At 42.4% G+C, this 13,070-nt stretch overlaps 1 protein-coding gene and 1 long non-coding RNA gene across 6 annotated transcripts in view; one reads left to right on the top strand and one right to left on the bottom strand.

The window, feature by feature from the left end:
- RAD51B (RAD51 paralog B) overlaps window positions 1–13,070 on the bottom strand; it is a 628,595-nt gene that overhangs the window by 206,074 nt on the left and 409,451 nt on the right. The window lies entirely within an intron of this gene.
- LOC139035519 (uncharacterized) lies at window positions 5,512–11,818 on the top strand. Its single transcript, XR_011488090.1, has 2 exons — window positions 5,512–5,589; window positions 11,517–11,818. It is a non-coding gene; the product is annotated as an uncharacterized lncRNA (long non-coding RNA).

Here is a 13,070-nt window from a genome sequence, read left to right as displayed (position 1 = left end):
ATACTGCGAGTGAAGATTAGAGGTGGGAGGAAGCATCTCTCATAAAAGCAGGTGGAAGCTGATGGAACCCCAGAAACAGCACAGTCTCCCAAACCCACGGCTGCTGGAGCCAATTCCATTGGCTGCAAATGTGCTGACTCAACACCCAAGTTATATGAAGTCCCCCTAAAGATCACTGGGTGGAGCAGTGCCCCTGTGGCAACTCAAACGAAAAATTCAAAAATAACCCTTGAAATCCAAACAGAATTGATTACAGATCAAAGAAGGGGCTATGGCAGATAAAAAATGTTCGCTGTTCCATTTTAAGTTGAAACAAGTACATTACAAAGATAACGAGCATTTGCTTTACTCTCCCTGAAGAAGGGGAATGCAAAGAAAATGGCCACATCAACTTAGGAGAGTCCCAAGGTTCTACAAGCATGCTCTTTTCCCAAACCTACCATTTATTGAGCAGTTACTTTGTGTAAGCAATAAGGCTAACTTTACAAACATTATTATCACCATCCTCCAAACCATTCAAGTTAATGGATCCCTTCCTATGAGTTTCATATGGATTAGCTTCTTACCATTATCCTATGAGGTACGCCAGGGTATGATATCCATTTGACATGTGAAGAAGGTGAGCTTAGAGAGTTTATATAAAAATTGCACAAGATACTGGGACAGCCAGTACCTGAAGGAAAAGCCCAGACTCCAGGTCTACAGGAATGCAAAGCCTTGTCTCATAACCATCAAGTCATGTTGCCTCTTTCTCTCTTCTGATCTTTACAACATACCTCCAAGGTTAGTGCTACAATTCTTACTTTACAGATGAGAAAACTGAGACTCAGAGAGCTTAAATCACTTTCTGAAGACATAGTGCTGGTAAGTCACAAAGCTGGGGTTCAAATCCAGGATCATTTGACTCCAAAGCTCAAGCTTTTCATCATGACACTACATCATCTCTCCTTTTGCTGGGCTGTTAGCTCATTCATAAAAGGACTCTGTATCAAGACTTAACTACACACCAGGCACCATTCTAGGCTCTTCAGATACACAGTGAATAAAACAGCTAGAAATCCTTGCCCTTGAGGAATCTATTTTATGGCAGACAAGAGGCACACAATGAACACAGTAAGTGGTAAAGAATACAGCATGTCCAAGACTGACCATTTCTAGGAGAAACAAATCAGAGTAAAGGGGATTTAGTAAAAGGTGTCAGAACAGGCTGTGATTTTAAACAAAATGGGCAAGAGAGGCTTCATGGGAAAGGAGAAATATGGACTTGAAAGTGCTGAGGCAGCAGGCATGTGAGCATCAGTCAGTTCCCTATCTCCACACCAGAAATCTTTAAAGAGAAATCTTCTATTCCTTTAACATCTTATCTCATGTGGAAACACCAAGAAAGCAGAAAAGTTCAAAAGCCAAGGGCCTTTGCTTGGCCTCCTAAATTGCCAAAACTGTGTAGTGCAAGGTGACAAGCAAATATGCACAGAGCTCATCCACCATTACAGATGGAAATGGGAAGGTTGGGTGACTGTGTAGAGGCAAGGGGGAAAGAGGAGGGGCATATATTTAACCTATAAAGAATGAGCTCCCAAAGTAAGCAGCTTTCCCAGGCAATCTGGGTGATGTCTTCGTCAAGCTCTCAGCCTACAGATGTTAGCATTATACAACTATTCCCATAAAACTGCTCGGCATAGCAGCCAAAGACCAGCTGAACCTCTGTGACCTAAATGTGATATCTCCAGCAAAACCTACGAGACAAGCTCCATTACACTTTCCAAGAGTTCACAAGGCCTAGGCAATCCTGCTGTAAGAACTTATTACAGGGCCAGGGTCACCCAGGAGTTCAGCCTATGTCTGTGGGAAGTTACAGAGATAGTTTCTTAATACAAACAAAAAGAGAATCCCTCTATTAGCAAAGTCCTATGAAGCTATCCCTCTATTCTCAAATTTCGAACAAGAAACACCTAAAGCTAGGCACTCAGTTCTGGTACTTGGCCTCCTCTATGAATGGTCCCTGGTTGAACTGTCTTCCCCTTCCAGTTCACAAGCACTTTTCTTTGACTGTATCAGTCAAAGATACAGCAGTGTGTGCGTGTGCGTGTATGTGTGTGTGTGCGGGTATGTGGTATGTGTGCATGCGTGTGCGCTCAGTCACTTCAGCCATATTCTACTCTTTGTGACCCTATGGACTATAGTCCGCCAGGTTCCTCTGTCCATGGGATTCTCCAGGCAAGAATACTGAAGTGAGTTGCCATTTCCTCCTTCAGGGGATCTTCCTAACCCAGGGATTGAACCCACGTTTTTTATGTCTGCCTACATTGGCAGGTGGGTTATCACCAGCAGTAAGCCCCAAGGATACAGCAGTATATATCCTACATTATCTCCTCTACTGGGTTAGATCACAGAGTAACTCACAAAGTAGGGGAAGTGAAGCAGCAGTTTGGTTATGGAAGTTAAGACGGAAAGTTATTACCAGACTCAATGCTAGTAAAGTCTTACAGACTATTTGAAACCTATTCCTACTTTTGATTCCTTGTTGACCAATGGAAAAAAGTCGTTCGAGAACAGCTGTTTCAATTGGCAGCTGTGTACGATCAACCGAGCAGCACAACGCAGGGCCCTGATCCAGGGCCTGCGCTCCGGCATCAGATCACACTGCCGTTCATGATGCAGCTGCTGCACAAGAAACGGGAGAACGAGCGAAGGGAGAGCCAAGAGAGACGGAAGTAAATTCAGATGCCACCCCTCACTGGGCAACATGCTGCATGTTCATGGAGCCCCGCTGGGTGATAACAGAGCGGGACTAATAAAGCCTCCATCTGCTCTGTGGAGGGAGCGCCCATGCTAGCCAGGGTCCACCATACAAGAAAACCAGACATGGGTCAGACATTTCAGATATGATGAGTGACACGAGGGAAGCAATACTGTGTGGGGGCTACTGATGGGATGGTCAGGGCAGGCCTGTCTGAGAGATGGCACTTGGGCAGAGATCTGAGTGGCTCTGGGGCAGCACAGACTTCAGGGCAGAGAGTCCCAGGCAAACGATGTGTGCTAAGGTCCTGAGACAGAAACCAACTTGGAGTGCTCTGAGAAGCCAAAGAAGACCCATGTAGCTGAAGGTTAGTGAGAAAGGTGGGCAAGGTAGACTTAGACAGTGCCTTGTAGGCCAGTACAAAGATTTTGGGTTTGAATTTAAAGGTGGTGGGAGGCCATGAGTGGGTTTAAAGTAGGGGACTGACATGATCTGGTTTATGTTTTAAAGTGTGATGATTCTGAGGAAATAAAACTCCACCTCTGTATCCCCCTTGTGAAATTTTATGTTCTATGAAATCCACTTCAGATATTCATGAGTTCACTCCCTCTTGTTTGAAAGAAAGAGAGGGAGATAGAAAGGAAGGAAAGAAGGAGAAAGGAAGAAAAGTATCCACTAAGACTCTTCAGGCTGCTAAGAACTGAGAGAGGTGTAGGGACTTCAATACAGGGTCTCAAAAACACAGCACAATAGGAGAAAGACCCATTAAGGGTGTAGACTGGAGCCAGGGGAGTGGTCTCATAGCCCCATCTTCTCAGGGGGACCAGAGGGTGAGACCTGGTAGGAGAAGGTATCTGATCACACTGTTTCAGCAGATTCTTAACAGTAGTGATGGCCCTGAAGCAGAATATTTCTAGCTGGCAACCTTGCAAAGAATTCCAGTTCATCCAAGGCAGGATATGGTCTAATCGTCAAGTCATTATTACATCCCTACCAAATGCAGAGCAGGAATAGAAAAAGATGAAAAAGTGAATACTGTGTAAATTGCAGATGCAGTGTGCCTTTGAGGATAAGAAAAGCTTACAGAGAAGACAGAAGGAAGAGGGAAAAGATGCACTGTGGTACAGGGCTACCTTCACATGTATGGAGATATTTAAAGACAGTGCTCAGTCGCAGGTCTTTGGATACCTGGTCCATCACTGTCTCAGATGACTGCACTCACAAGGCCCATGGTTTATAATTCTAATTGTGATAAGACATGATCAGACATTCTGGAGGAATGTATATCTCCTCCTGCCGCTGCCCTCTAAAAGACAAAGGTCATCCATAAACAGCCACTTGGCTGAATCCACTTCAGTAAAGGCAATCTCTTCCAAACCACCATTAGTTTCGCTTCCCTATGGGGAAGCTACAAAATGTACATGAGAGGAAGTGAGAGTGACCAGCTGGTGATCATTTGTCTTTTTTGGAAATGCACCATCTACATGTGATATACATATGCATACACAGAGGTGAATGGCAGCATGGTGTGTCTGGTTGTGAGCGAGGGTGTGTGCACACATATACCTATGCACTCTAACAGCTCATCCAAGAGAAATAAGCAAGATCTAAATATGTCTACAAAGTGTCTAAAGTGATCTCTCCCAGAAAGGGAAGATAAAATTGGTCTGTTTTCTCTGGCCAACAAGGAAAGCAATTCTCTTGTTGCTTGCCCACAGAGAAACATTAGAACTCAGTCAGAGGCTTTAGTTTATATGTTAGTCTCTACCTTCCACTCAAACAATTTCCAATAAAAATGGCCCTTAGGTCACTTGTTTAAAACGACAGCAATTTACAACGGGAGTTGATAGTCTACACTGAAGCCCCCTGGCACATGGCTTGACATCTGAAGAGTTCAGTTTTAGCCGTGTGAAATGGGAACTGTAAAACTGACACTCCTCAGAGCCAGGCCAGCGGGAGTGTGTGCATGAAGCAAACTATTTAATTTATTATGAGAAAGCATCGTGAACAAAGCAAAAAAAAATGAATATTTTATATCATATTCATACTCAGTGTGATTTATATGATCAATCTGATGTTAACTCAGATATATCAGCTGAGTTATAGTCCTCTATGGTCAACTAGAAAGACATGAGACTGAATTCTTGGCCCATGAGCCAACTATTTCAAAGACAATTTTCTCTACTGTGAGGAAGATTTGCCTTCATGGGTCTGCACAGGCACCACATGAGCTCTGGCATGGAAATTACTCCATAAAATGGCTTATATCTAGAAGTGCCGTCTTTTTGATTAGCTTTAATATTTGCTAAATAATCCTTCAAGTTCTTACTTAATTCTCATCTATTATCTCTTTGGATTTTTATAGCAATCTTTCGAGGTACACAGAAAAGTTATTACTATACTTATTAATATAGTAAAACTGAGATTCAGAGAAATTCTTGGACTTGTGCTTTCTAAAGGAGGTCGGATTCTAATCCTAAATTTTGCCAATGTCCAATTATCATCATCTCTGCAAAAAATCATTATCCAGCAAAATATGAATTAAAATGAAACTTTAGCAAAACTATAGCATCAGAAGGCAAATCAGTGTTTGCCTGAGGCTGTGGGAGGGGACTGACTGCAAGGGAACATGAGGGAACTTTTGGGGGTGATGAAAATGTGGTTTTTAGGTGTACATGTTTGTCAAAATGCATCAAACCATACACTTTATTGTATATAAATTAAAAAAATTTTAAAAATCTGATGTTAATATAATCTCCCAATTTTACTTTTCCAGAAACAAGATTGCTCTTCATTATTCTCTTTCTACTGCCTATATCCAGAAGACTATCTCCTTGAATCTCCCTGTGGTAAACAAGTCCTGTTATTACTTCCTTAATGTTAAATGCAATGACATTCTAGGTTTGCATAGGGGAATTTTCTTTTCATATAATACTATTTGTATTTGCCTTACCTTGGTTGCCTAAACTGGGGTATGTTTTTAATATTTGTGGTTGTCACCGTGTTTCTGTGATTAGGGCTACTCTAGGGATCTGAATCAGCTGGATTGTTCATATTTGGAGCTCAAAATTAAAAAAAGGAACATTTCCAAAGAGCAAAAAAAAGAAGTAATTTCTTTCCTGAGAGCATAATCTACTTCCCCTTTCCAAATTGCTTTTTACCCAGCTGGAGAGCAAACAGGGTCCCTGGAGGAACACAGAGGCAGGATCCTATGTCTGCTCTTCCGGGTGAGGGTGCCTAGTGAGAACTTAAGGCTTTAGTCTCCCTGCTTTGGAGCCAATTTAGAATTCTGAATATGGGTCCTCTATCTCTGCAGCTCTGCACAATATATACAACTACATAAATAAATGGTTAGATGATGTGCTCAAGAAAACAGTAACATTTACATCTTTTCACAGCATTTTACAAAATGTTTTCATATTTATTAGTGCACTTGAGGCAACAACCTTGTGAAGTCAGTGCTATTCTTAATCCTATTTCATAGAGATATCAAAATCACTGGGAATATGTGAGGTTTGTCAAAAGACACTCAGCTCTTAAGTGGTGGAATTAGAATTTTGTTTCATAGCCTGTCCTCTGCTCGTTTATACCACATTGCCTCTGATAACTTCACTTAGATCAAAAAGCCATCTGCCTTCCAGAGAAGGAAGTATCTAATGCCTGTTTCCAAGACTGCAAACACTGATCACTTTGCTAGACAAGGACTTTCTCATGAGTAGGGAAAGAGATAAAGAATAAATACAATAGGATCATCCATCTGCCATCCACAAACCCAAAAGGTATACTTTATCCTATTTGGTGGCACTTCAGTTATAGTGCATTTCCAATATCACTATATTTATAATCCACATTTTGCTGAACATGATCATATTCATCCCTCAAAACACCAGCCACCCACTCCCTCCTCTATGAGTACTTCCCTGATCTTCCAAAGGGAATTATTTACTCTTTCTACTTGATTCATACCAATAGAATAGCACTTAACTATCTTATTCTACATTCAATTATTTTCATCCCAGTCTGTCCTACTGGTCTGAAAGTGAAGTCATGTCTGACTCTTTGTGACCCCACGAACTGTAGCCTACAAGGCTTCTCAGCCCATGGGATTTTCCAGGCAACAGTACTGGAGTGGGATGCCATTTCCTTCTCCAGGGGATCTTCCCGACCCAGGGATGGAACCCAGGTCTCCCACATTGTAGACAGATGCTTTACCCTGTGAGCCACTGTCTGAGGACACCTTAAAAACAAGGACCATTAGCTCAATCACCTCTGTGCCATTGGCACAGCACCTGATACATGGCAGATCCTATGGAAATTATTGCTGAAAACTCACTATGGGACCTAGTAATTATTTGTGATGTTCTTAGCCAAAAATGGGCTTCCTGGGCAGCTCAAATGGTAAAGAATCTGCCTGCAATGAGGGAGACCTGGGTTTGATCCCTGGATTGGGAAGATCCCCTGGAGAAGGGAATGGCAATCCTCTCTAGTATTCTTGCCTGGAGAATTCCACGGACTGAAGAGGCTGGAAGGCTACAGTCCATGGGGTCGCAAAGAGTTGGACACAACTGAGCGACTAACACTTTAGCCATAAATGAGTGATGAATCTTAACAGACAAAACTTTACTAAGGCCAAATCACTGTCCCAAAGACACAGTAGCTCTGCCATTATAATGCTACTTAAACATATAAATACAGCTTAAGACTTCTGTTTTAACCACTGATAAGAGTTACCACAGGTGTCTAGTTCATAAAGATTTATTCACTCCAGACATCAGGGTAATAGAAAGTTCTATCAGTAAAGTGAACTGGATACAGAATAGGAAGCTGAAATCCAAGACTATCCCACCCATTCCAAGACATCTGGTCACTTGGCCACTGTTCTATCCAATCCACTTGACCTAGATTATCCCACTTATTTCACACCAAACCCTGTGGTAAACATATGCCATCGTAAAGGTTGAGTTCAGAGAGGTCTGAACTCAAAGGTCTTCAGACTCTATATTTCATGTTTTTCCCAGTATTCAATATCCAGAGATATACCTTCAATTTGAGATAAGTAACATACAGACAAGGCAAATGAGAAGTGGTAAAGGAGATTAAAGCACAAAGTGAACAACTCTCTGTTACTTCCTGACATCCATTCTCTTTGAATCCTGAAAACTTCTAACATCTTATTCAGTACTCTGAAATGTCTTCAAACTGACCTCAGCCTCCTGCCCCTGACAACCATCTTAAGGCTCCATTAAAGTTCCAATAACCAACTTGTATCCACTTTCCCTTTCCTCTCTTTCCTAGTCTATGGAAAGGCAAATACCCTATGAGATACCTCCTGCACCTCTGGAATTCCCTACAAATTACTAAGGCCCCTGATATTCCATAGTATCAATTACTGGCTCATCCCAAACCTTCTCACAAACCCCTATCCTTCCAAAATACTACCTACTCAGAAACTTTCTCTTCCATTCTACTCTGGTAAACTCTAAGACTATAAACTTCTGATACATATCAGAAGTCTGGTTCCATCCCTGGACTGTGTTCCATCCCAGGAGAATGTGCATGCGTGTGTGCTAAGTCGCTTCAGTTGTGTTTGACTCTTTGTGACCCTATGGACTGTAGTCCACCAGGCTCATCTGTCCATGGGATTCTCCAGACAAGAATACTGCCATGGGTTGCTATGATTTCCTCCAGGGGATCTTCCCAACCCAGAGATTGAACCCACATCTCTTGGGTCTCCTGCATTGGCAGGTGGGTTCTTGACCCACCTGGGGTGGTGCCACCTGGGAAGCCCACCAGGAGAACAGGGCTAGTCAAAATTGTCCTACTCACTTAGGAGCTATCATCCTAGATAAACAAAATATTCACCGATACTCTAAGCAGCATGTACTGGTCTGTAGAACTCTATCCACTGTTTTCAGTGAATTTGGATGAAGTGGTGGGGAAGTCATGAATTAGAGAATAGGTCTGCAGATCCATCTCAAAGGTTCGGCAAAGTGGGACAAAGGCTCACCCCTGTGTTTGAGGGGGGCTTGGCTGTTCTCCAGAATATAAGTTAGTGAGAAGATAAGCACCCAAAAGGTGAAATTTCCTTAGAAAATAAATTTGCTGCTAACAGTCTCTTTGCACAATGCTTCTTGGCATCCCTTGTATGTACTATACACTGTTTATGATTTTTGCTTTCTGGTTTCTGATGATCAAGGCTGCCATGAGAGCTCATTTGAACCAGATGTTTTCCACAAGAAAATGTCAGATGAGGGGGAAGGGCTAGCTAGACCCATTATGAAAGAACGTAGGCCCTACAACCTTCCTCCTCCAGGAGACTGCAGATTTGACTCAGGTTTCCGAATCGAAAGCCTGACAGATTCTTTTTCGCTTACAGTAAAATGTAGTTTGTATCTTCAGATAACAACTAATTGTTAAGAAAAAAAACCACTGTGAAATATATTAATCTTTGCCATATATGTGATCAATATGAGCAAAATAAATCTAAAATGTAAAATTAGAATTAAGTATTCATAATGAATATTATTGTAAGATTGAAATTCAAAAATGTCATTTAAATTTTGGTTGAAAATACATTGTTAATGTCACTGGGACTATCTGCCCTGAGAACCCTCATTCCAGGTCTTCCCTGGCTTCTATGAAATAAGAAATTTCACATTTTTGCAAATAAACAGCTTCTGTTGGGTTTTTCTCACTTGCAACAAAGTCTTGATCAAAATGTTGTACTATGCATTAGAATCTTTTGTGTTCAAACTCTCTTGGTAGACCCATTTGTTTTACAGGCAACCTGCAAAAACCTGTGGGAAAGTGATTGAAGACAATGCTATCTTCAACCCTCACAACTGAGGCTCAGAGACTTGCTCAAAAATAAATGGCTCTCTACTCAGTGATCTGTGGTGACATAGAAGGGAAGGAAGTCTAAAAAAGAAGGAATATATGTATATGTGTGGCTGGTTCACTTTGCTACACAGCAAAAACTAACACAATATAGCTGTGTGTGTACAATCATAGCGTATAGCTGTGTATGTACAACCATAGAATAGAGTTATATGTTTACAACCATAGAATACAGTTGTGTGTTTATAACTATAGAATATAGTTGTAAAGCAACTATGTTTCAATAAAAATTTTTTATAAAAGGAAAAATAAAAAAAGAACAGCTGAGAGTCCTGGAGAGGATTCCAATCCAGGCTGGTAAGACTCAGAACGCCATCTATGTCCTCAAGGAGTAGGTAAGGGAGCCAGTGAAAATCCCACAGTAGGGATTCTGAATATAAGCATCAACTGCACTTTAGTAAAAAGCTTAGGTGGTGCACTGGGATAGAGGTTGTTTATCTTTCCCGGTGGTTCAGTCAGCAAAGAATCCACCTATAATGTGGAGACCTGGGTTGGGTTGGGAAGATGCCCTGGAGGAAGGCATGGCAACCCACTCCAGTATCCTTGCCTGGAGAACCCATGGATAGAGGAGTGTGGCGGGCTGAAGTCCACGGGGTCACAAAGAGTCCTATAAGACTGAGTGACTAAGCACACCTACCAAACCTGAAAGTTCTGTGCATCTGAATAGACAGATGTGGCCTTGGGGTTTGGGAAGGTCTGGGAAGGGAGTGGGGAGAGGTGCTGGGGGGAGGGCAGCAGCCTGGGAAAGGGGCTGCAAGGGTCACACAAGTTTGACTTTCACTCTGCTCCACCCCTAGTATCTCAGGTCCCTCCCATTTGACACTGCCCCAGTCACAGAACCATGAAAGGTTGAACTTGCTCCTAAAAACTCAGATCCTAAATCCTCCTGCTTCCCTGTCTCTTCTTTCCAACACTGCTTCTTTTTCCTTCCACTCTGTCTGTAGGGGCACAAGTACATATTTGCGCATGCACATGCGTGCACACACACACACGCACACCCACACACAGGCAGCAATGCTCACAAGAAACAATGCACTGCAGCGTTGTCCTAAGGTGAAGGGCTTCTAGGGGAAAGGTGTCATGCCACCCAGCAGGGTCTACTCCTGCATCACTTGGATGGCCCGGAGCCCTGCACTTACTGGAAGGAACAGTCTCACCCAGGAACCACCCATCAGGCCCCCTTCCCTGCCTGACCTTGGAATCCCTGGCCCACCACCTCTGACCTAAGATTCCCTTGTTCAGTTCTCTTCTATTTTAATCTCCTAAATTCCTTCTGCCTCATCCCTCTTCTACTCACAAAGCCCAGTATGAATCCTATACCTGTCACTGGTTTGGGGGTGAGGAATGAATATGAGTCCCAGTTATGTCTACCCCTTTGGGATGAGTTGGATTTTCAAGTATCTAATACAGAGGGTCATATTTGCCCAGGGATTGTCCTCTATAGTTAGCATCTGAGGCAAAATTTACATAGTCAAAATTACCCTGGAAAATCCCTTAAACCTCCCAGTAAAAAATATAGGGTTTTGCAGTTACGACACTGCACAGTAATTTGTGTATACAGTAATATGCATAGCATATAATTAAAATTACAAGTGCAAAATACAATTCTGCAGTATTTTTAATTATATACACGAAAGACAGCGCAAAGTTGAACTTGAATAAATTAACTGGGCCACTGATGCTACCTCGGCCTCTTTCACCGCCAACTCCCACAGGCTTTCGCACACTTCTAAATAGGCTTAAGGGCTCCATTTACATGAAAAGACAGACAGCTCCGGGAACCTTTGAGGCCTTCTCTTAAGATACACAATCACCACAAAAGAATAAGGGAGAGCATTCTTTCACACAGATCTCTTTTCCTGTTTTTGCCTTGTGGCAGGAACAAAAGAAGATTTCTAAAAGAGAAAGCCGGTAAGAACTGCAGGCAATAACTTCTACACCAGGCTGTGAAAGATGCCCAGTTTCAGATGCTTCCTGGGGCTGCTACATCCACCGCACTCAACCTGGAGGGAATGTAAGGGTCTTTCAAACCAACTGGCCCAAGGTATCTGAAGGATGCACCAGCCTAAAGAGAAAATCAATTTTAAGAAGCCAGGCAGAATGAACTGGAAAGGGCATTTGAACTAAAACATGGGATAAAACAAAATAAATGTTACCAGAGACACTGAAGGATGAATGGAAGCTGAATAATTTTTGCAAAAGTGCTTATGGTGTCTAAAGAACTCATTTCTTCAAGTATATCTTTCAATATAGCATCAGTAATTGTTTATCTTAGCTGTTGAATATTCCTGTAAATGTGAGAAAATAAGTTTACCTCTGTATCATTATCCCTACTTTCCTCCTCTCCTCCCTACTTCTTCCCCCTCACCACATATATGCACACAAGGTCTCAGTCACTCAAGCTTGCACCAACCCCAGGGCCTTTGCACCAGCTATTTCCATCTATCTTGAGTATGTTTGACTCAGTTCTCCCCGTGACTGGACCCGTCATCATTTAGGTCTCAGCCCAGACTGAGTCCTCAAAGAAGCCTTCTCTAACTACCTATTTAAAAAAATATATATTTATTTTACTTATTTATTTGGCTGCCAGGTCTAAGTTATGAATGTGGATCTAGTTCCTCAGCCAGGGATAGAACCCTGGCCCCCTGCATTGGGATCACAGGGTCTTAGTCACTGGACCGCCAGGGCAGTCCCTCTCATCACCCATTTTACAGCAGTCAGTCTCTCCAGTCTTTCTACATGTACCTGTCTTCTCCCTGTTTGTGGTGGTTTAATCACTAAATTTTGTCTGACTCTTGAGACCCCATGGACTATAGCCTGCCAGGCTCCTCTGTCCATAGGATTTTCCAGGCAAGAATACTGTAGTGGGTTGCCATTTCCTTCTCCGGGGGATCTTCCCCACAAAGGGATCAAACCCAGGACTCCTGCGCTGCCGCAGATTCTTTACCGATTGAGCTATGAGGGAAGCCATGACAAGCGATGACAAGGTTCTATTTACCTTGTCATATTTATCACTATCGGAAAATATCTCATTTAGTTATTATTTTGCTGAATGTATGAATCCCTTCATTGGAATATAAGCTCCTTGAAGACAGAAACTCTGTCTTATTCACCACACTCTCCTAAATACCTAGTTCATGCCTGGCTCAGTTTAGGTGTCCAATAAATATTTGATGAGAGAATAAATAATTCTCAAAACAGTCACAAAGCTAAGGCCATGTAGCCTTAGCCCCCTGCTTGGACCACAGCATCATGGCCAGGGAACGCTGTCTAACTGGTACCTGCTACCTTAAGTGCTAGGAAGAGGCCAAGAGGGAAAATGGAGCTTTAAGAGATGACTTGCAAGCTTAAATTTCTAGATAGCCAAGAATATTAAAGGACTGATTCGTTTGTGGCTCCTCTATATACTGTCTTCCTTCTCTGCCCACTAAAA

Source organism: Odocoileus virginianus, chromosome 6 (genome assembly GCF_023699985.2).
Source record: "Odocoileus virginianus isolate 20LAN1187 ecotype Illinois chromosome 6, Ovbor_1.2, whole genome shotgun sequence".
NCBI lineage: Eukaryota > Metazoa > Chordata > Mammalia > Artiodactyla > Cervidae > Odocoileus > Odocoileus virginianus.
This window is presented reverse-complemented; position numbering and strand designations above follow the sequence as displayed.